At 46.0% G+C, this 7,162-nt stretch overlaps 1 protein-coding gene across 2 annotated transcripts in view; it reads left to right on the top strand.

The window, feature by feature from the left end:
• The first annotated feature begins 3,135 nt into the window (after nt 1–3,135).
• Nucleotides 3,136–7,162, top strand: part of FUT8 (fucosyltransferase 8) — a 119,539-nt gene continuing 115,512 nt past the window's right edge. For both annotated transcript variants that reach the window (XM_061343785.1, XM_061343784.1), the window contains exon 1: nt 3,136–3,376. The gene's annotated coding sequence lies outside the window, so the exon portion shown is untranslated. The remainder of the gene's footprint in view (nt 3,377–7,162) is intronic.

Below are 7,162 nucleotides of genomic sequence, written 5' to 3'. Positions count from 1 at the left end.
ATTGGTTTGCATCAGTTAAAAGCGATTCATTAGGCTTGTGAGATTAAGCATGAGAAAACGTACACTGGACAATTGGAACTAGAAGCCTCCACCTTAAAACTGCAGAATTCTTTAACATAATTTGTTTCCTAATCATAGGAGTGAGTGTCCTATGGTCTAGTGTAAATTTCCCTTCCCAGTGGTCTTAGAGCATCCACAAACCAGGGCTCTGACCTTTGGTCACCCGATGAAGGAGTTGTTGTAGTCACAAGTGAGGTTCTACACTTAAAAATGAGCTTTTTGAGGTGGAAAAAGAAATAATTAGCTACTGGCCTTTTAGTCTGGTTTGGGAAATGTACTTCTAAAGGTATATACCTGCTGCATTTAGCATGCAGAAAAAGTTAGCACTCTGTAAGAGCACTCCCCTCAGTAGCTTTTCATCTCTCTCACTAGTCATTTAATTTTCTTATTCCCATTATATCATGGTTTAGCACTGCTCAGGTCACCAGTTCCTCAAAATAAAAATGAGGCCGATAGCAGGTACTGCTATAGCACAGTTAGAACTAGAATACAAATAAAAATAACCTATAACTGTACAAGTTATGTGCAGATTGATCACATTTCATCCATTGGTATCTCCAGTGGATACTGGGTCAGCCCTATTACTATATTGTTTTCCTTGATTTAAGATAATATGCCTAAAGCACAGAATATCATGGACTTGAAAGCAAATAAGCCAGCAGTAGTACGCTCATTGCATTAAGCAATCACTTGAAATGAATTTAATTTCACACCATAGTAAGTACAACTGAAATCACCACATGCATATTAATGAAACAGCTCGTTTATTTAAGCCCTGCTTTTTGCTCAGTTTGTGGACACAGTATCTCAGAACTGTTTGTATTGGAAGTACCCTAATATTTTGTGGGTCAGTAGCTGGATTTATGTCTATAAAACTTTATTTTCTCACTAGACAGGGAAGACCTACCAGGAGAAGCTCCCTGGACAATTTTGTTTTCTTTTGGGATCTTTCTTTACATGAGATCCTCCAAGCAAACGCAACATGCAGTTGCCCTTGTCATTTGGAAAACTGTGCCTCAGTTTCTGGATCATCTTGAAGCAGCTTAGAAGCATAGAATGATTTGGGTTGGAAGAGACATCTAAAGGTCAAGTCCAACGCTCTGCAATGAGTAGGTAAAAATTCCACTAGATCAGGTTGCTCAGAGTCCCGTCCAACCTTGAGTGTTTCCATGGATGAAGTTTCCTTCCCATACCTGCACTTCATGCACTTTTGGCCTTTTTTTGCATATATTTAGACTTTTTAAATGTTTGGATTTGTAGCACTGGTTTTTGGGTTTGTTTTGGGATGATTTTTTTTTTTTTATGAAGGGATGGTAGGATACCAAGTGTAAGATTATTAATGATAGTTTTTCTTATGCATGCCTGAGCAAGAGTTCCCTAGGGGATCTCCACCACAAATGGAAAATGTATCTAAGCTCTTTTGAAACAGTAATTTTGTTCTTTTACCAGTGTCAACATTGTACCTAACCCAATACGCTTTGGAAGCCAGATCCCTGGCTAAATTTGTAGGCATTATCTTAATATAATTATTAGTAATACTTGTAACTACCGCAGTAATAGGGGCTAGCAGCAGCAACTCAATACCTAGCAGCCATTGGCAATGTGCTTACGATTTCAATTTGTAAACTAATCTCTAGTGTTGTCAGCTGGAAATTAAAACCTTAGGGAAAACAGATATATTAATTATGTTTGCATTTCCAGATCTCTCTAGAAGGTTGCTATGGGCACAGAATATTATAACTCTCTGTGTCCCCTAGACAGTGCCCTAAGCTCCGTGTTAGCAGGCAGCTGACCCATAATGTATGATGTCAAAAGAGGAAAACCAAGAGAAACTTCCACAGACCTTATAAGCACATTTGTAAATGTTTACTAGTTCTGGGAAGGAAAAACGAAAAGAGAGAAAAAAACAACAGGGTTTGTGGAACAAGCTAGAGAAGATAAGTGTGAACAAGTACATGGCAGAGCACTGATATGCTGCAGGACAGCCTATATCAGAATTCTAACACTGGTAGAGGGTGTGAAAACGATGTGATGGTTACAAAAAAAATCTATCCTTACCAGCTCTGCCTTTTACACAAATCACAGCTTACTCCTACTGTGATTCCCACTGCACTTGCTGCCTTCCCATTGTGGCCACCGAATCTCCCAAGAACACCAAAACACTCCCTGGGCACATTATGAACTTTGAAGACGTGTTCAGCTTTCCCATGTGCATGCTTAGGAAATCACAGTTCCCTTAAATGCTCTGAAATCCTACATCTCCCTGAGCTCACATGTGTTTTATGTGTACTTTAGGGATGCGTTTTGATGCCCCACAGAAGCAGAACATGCTAAAGCCAGTCAGCAAGGCACAGCAGGCCTTCCCCGTGTCGTGCCCTAACCCAGCACACGGAGCACTTCCACTCTCTTAACACAAAATCCTGTCACATTCCTGCCCTTTGTGGAGATCATTATGTCAAAACCAATAATCAAACCACGTTGAGCTTCATCCTTGGGCAAGACGCCACAGCACTGCAGGCAGACAACAAGTGCCTGTTGCGGACAGCAGCCCTGGCGGGAGCTCCTGCAGCGCCTCCGAGCTCTCGCCGTGCGCTGACCGGCTGCTGCGGCCGCACCAGTACCGGGATCTCCCCCCCCCGGGGAGATGTCTCCCCGGCGGGCCTGAGCGCCGGTTAAGGACTGCCCTGCAGCCCGCTGCCGGTACCTCACCTTCCCGGATCCCCTCACAGGAGGGAAGCCGTTTGCGGGGTGACGGCCACGCAAGGAAACGGGAAGAACAGCACCAGTACCCGAGCCCCCGCGTGCGTGTTTGTGCGGAGGGTGAGGGTGGGAACGTCCCCGCCGCGCCTGCGCGCCACGCGCGCTCCATCCCTCTGTGACGCGAGCACGCCGCCGGCAGCACCGGGCTCTCTCATAGGCCGGTTTACCCCGGCAGGCGCGCTCCCGGGCAGGCGCCGCTCTTCCGAGTGCTCCCTGGGCGGCGGGGACGCGCGCGCGCGCTCCGTGGGTTTGCTCGCTGTCAGCGCCGCTCGCGCGCTGCGCTCCCCGCCCTCGCCTCGCCTCGCCTCGCCTCGCCTCTGGCGCGCGCTCGCCGCCCGCGTCTCCTCGCGCTGTACCGCGTCTCGCGCCCGGTCCCTTCACAGTCCGGCGGCGGCTCCGTTCCGCCGCGGCCGGTTCCCGTTTCCGTCTCCTCACCGCGGGGTGCCCCCCGCGATCCTTCCTACACCCCCCCCACCCCCGCCGCACCCCGCAGCTCGCCACGGCCTCTCCCCGCACCCTCGGCGAAGGCAGCGCGGGCCCCGCCAGCGGCACTCGGGTAAGGGGGTGATGCGGGCGGCTGAGCGGGAGCCGCGGCGGCAGGGGAGAGGGTACGGAGCCGAGACCGGGCTGCTCCAAGCAGGCGCTCCCCATCCCTTCTCCCGGGCCTGACGCCGCCGCTGTTGCGACTCCGGCGCTGCTCAGCAACCGCTGCCGCCGCCGGGGTGATGGTGGCGGGGAAGGCGCCGGTTCCCCGCTGTCTGCTGGGGTGCCCGTGGGCTACTCCCGGCGGAGGGGCGCTGGTGGGGCCGGGGAGCGCGGCGGGGGCTCTGCTCCCGGCGGGGGAAGCGGGAGGCCGGGACTCGGCGGGCGGCTGGGGCATCACCGTGGGCAGCGGGGCCGGGCCGGGCCCAGGACGTTGCTGCGTGCGGGAGAGCCCCGGGCAGCTGCGTTGCCCCTAGAGCGGCGCGGGCAGCGGGGGTCCTGCGACTGAAAGCGCGGCCGCGGGGGACGGCCTCCAACTTTGCTTGTCCCGGGAACTGCGGCCGCCCGAGGGGACGCCTGGGTTTGGCAGGGAGAGGCACACGGGAAACGTGGGCTTGATGGACGGACCTTACGCCCTCGGGCCGCCCGGGAGGTTGAGGAAGTGCTTGTCTTGCAAGGGTGCAGAGCCACCGGGTGCTGCCTGGGGTTTTTCCCACGGCCACCTTTACCGTATTTCGGCAGGTTTAACTGCTTTGGTCTTGGATTCTTGTTACTTATCTTGTCACTGATAAGGCTCCGGCGATTTTTCCTGCAGTCAGGTTTGTGCTTAATGCATGGTCAGGTCTTCCATACATGTGTGCGAGCCTGTCTCTGCTGTGTTCTAGGCGCTCTCCAAAGACCTGGCTGTGCCCTGTGCTTTCAGAAGCTTGTGGTTGGGGGTGCAAGAGTAGGTAGAGACTATAATGCCGTGGTGCAGGTTGTTCTAAAAAGCCTATGGGCATAGACATCAGCTGAAAAATTACTTCTTGAGAGACTGCAAGTTGCCGGGAGGCAGTATCTGCTGTCCTTGCGTCCTCAACGCACACATGGTACACTGTGAGCCACTGGATGTGGGAAACAACCATGTGTTCAGAGCATTCTTCACTTTGAGATCTTGTATTAACACTTAGAGCCTTTTTGTGTGTATACTGAAACTTACACATCAGCTGGAATGTCTGTGTTTCACTATGCATGTGTACGTTTATGTATCTACTCCCTTTATGCTAAAATATGCTAGTATGTTAATGTCTGGGCATTAACTGAAAGCTAATGGATGAAGTACTACAGAAGGACTGTTTAAGCATGAACAGGTTTTTTATTTTAAAGTATTAATCTTTTTTTCTTCTAATCATTCTCCACTGTAAATGGTCTAAAACTTGAGAGAAGTCTGAACTGCAAAAGCAAAGAACTGGCCAGCTGCCTGTGCTGCTTCTGCTTGGGGTGGTTTTACAAAAGGCTCTGTTACAATTCCTTCCATTATTAAAGAAAGCTGGTTGTTAGGATTTGGTGACTATGCTTTGATGTAGTTCCAGTAATGTCTGTTTTGCTGGCTATTAACGGGTATGCTTACTGCCAAATACTTATTGGTACTTGTTGGTGATTCATATGTGTACGTACCTTATGCTGATAGATCGGTGTATTTCAAAGTTTACTTATTTTCCCAACAACACATAATGAGACAATCTTTCTTCAGTGTTGGAAGTATAATTAAACTGCTTGCTCAGAAAATATGAATAATTAATAATGAGAGAAGGGTAGAAATCAACCTGAAGTGTTGAATCATGCAAATTCACTCATTCAGTGATGTAGGTGCTAGGGCATTTGACAACTGGGAAATGCAGAGGGTCAGATTGGAGCTTGTAGCCTTCTTGTTCTTTCACTCTTGTGTCTTTGTTTCATTACCTGAGCAACTGAAAAGATCTTTGTTCCAGAAAAATGTGAGCTGTACTTGCTGGAGTAGGAATGGAGCCAGTTCACCTTAAGTGAATTAGTAAAGGTAGTACTAAACCACATAGGGTCTTCATTTTGTTTTGTCATCTGTGGTTTATGATCACTTCATTGGGACTGCAAACAGAGGCTTGATTGTATAATGGAATGTTTATGTATTACAAATGTTGCAAAGCATTCAGAGGATTAATATGAACAATTGTAGTTTGGTGCTTTCCTGTCTGTAGCTGTACAGAATTGCTGCTTTATCTGTCAGATCTGTTCTAAACCAAATGATTTTCCCAAGCCTGGGTATTTATGTACAGGAAAAAAATAATAAATGACTATTTTATGTATAAATTATGTGATCAGTCTGTTCATTGACATTTAAGGGGATAAAGATGAAGAAGATTTGGACCTGAGTATTTAAATACTGTTGCAGAGTCAGAATTTAAAATAAAAAAGTAATTACTATAATCTTAGGCTGGTCTAGAGGGGGAGCTAGTGTCAAAGCAAAATGCGGCTGGATTTTTATCTAGACTCATTTGAAAGCTTGCTGTTTGGTCATGGAATATGCTTCTAATACAATAAGGAAAACAAATGTATGTGATGCATACTGTGTATGATTGCATTAATATGCATCTCTTATGTGATGAATATAATCTTCAACTGAAGTGTGTGTTTTTTTAGGGAAATTGCTTGTATGTTTTGCTATTACGCAACAAAAACTACCTTCAAAGAACTTTGAAGTTGGAAGATCAAGCTCTCCTAAATCATGAAATGCCAGGATTAGGGATTCTTGTAAGAAGTGTCATTTGGCCTGTAAACATAGGCTAAATGTTACACTTTTTTCCTACGATATTGCTTTCAGTATGTAGCATAGGATGGCATGGATTGTGTTCAGTGAGCAACACTGAATCTTTTTTCTTGGTATCAGATAACATGGAGCATTATTATTTGTTATGTGCTGTTCATACTGTACCTTCTTAATTTCCTCTCTTGTTATTTCATTGCTTTCAGTCTCTAGTGCCTGCATGTTTCACTAGTAGTACTTTTACAGAGGTCTCTGGAGATGTGTTACGTGTCCCTTCATGTTGAATATCCCATTTAATGCCTTTATGGTATGATATTTCAAAATAATCTACCAGTGTGTTGATTATTTGCATGTTCTAGAATGTTTTCTCACAAAGATCTGTCTCCCTGTGTGATTAACTAACAATAACCTGGCTTTTCTTCATTGTTTTTAATAGATCCCTTAACAGGGATTCTTGAATGCATACGCTAGAAAAGACCTCACTGCTTGTTTTGTTGTTTGGTGACTGTTGATTTAGACTGCAAGTATAAATACTTAGATCTGCTGCAGCATTAACCTCCAGGTACTAGTCCAAAATGTTGGTGAAGAGTGGTGGATTTCCCGTTGAAAGCTGGTTCTTTCTTACTTCTTTTAAGATACTTCGCTTGCAAGGAACAAGAGGAAAATCAGTTTCTGCAGGACAGTATTCATTCCCTCTCTTTTCCTGCAATACCTATATTATTAAAAGTACATTGACCACATTGACCAACATTTGCAATGAGTGTGGCAAGTTCCTTTTGTAAGATAGTTTTATTTAGTGGGGTTTTTTTTACATCTTGTTCAGTAATACAGCAACAATACCTTGTGCACAAGGGCACGTAGAACAGGATCAAATAACCTTTGATTGTTGTGATGTGACTATAATATGGTATGGTTTTTTTTAAACTGAGAGATTTTTGGTACTTACCTGTTGAAAATAAAATTCATTGCACATAAACAAAATGTTCAACATGCTAGATTAAAAATGGCAGCAACCCTGATGGACAGGAGGAAACCTTCTATCATGCGGGATTGCATTATAGCATGGAAGTCTTCAGAAAG

This window comes from Neopsephotus bourkii, unplaced genomic scaffold, assembly GCF_033783945.1.
Source record: "Neopsephotus bourkii isolate Nb327-2 ecotype Australia unplaced genomic scaffold, CSIRO-AGI_Nbou_v1 NB_1825, whole genome shotgun sequence".
Classification (NCBI taxonomy): Eukaryota; Metazoa; Chordata; class Aves; order Psittaciformes; family Psittacidae; genus Neopsephotus; species Neopsephotus bourkii.
This window is presented reverse-complemented; position numbering and strand designations above follow the sequence as displayed.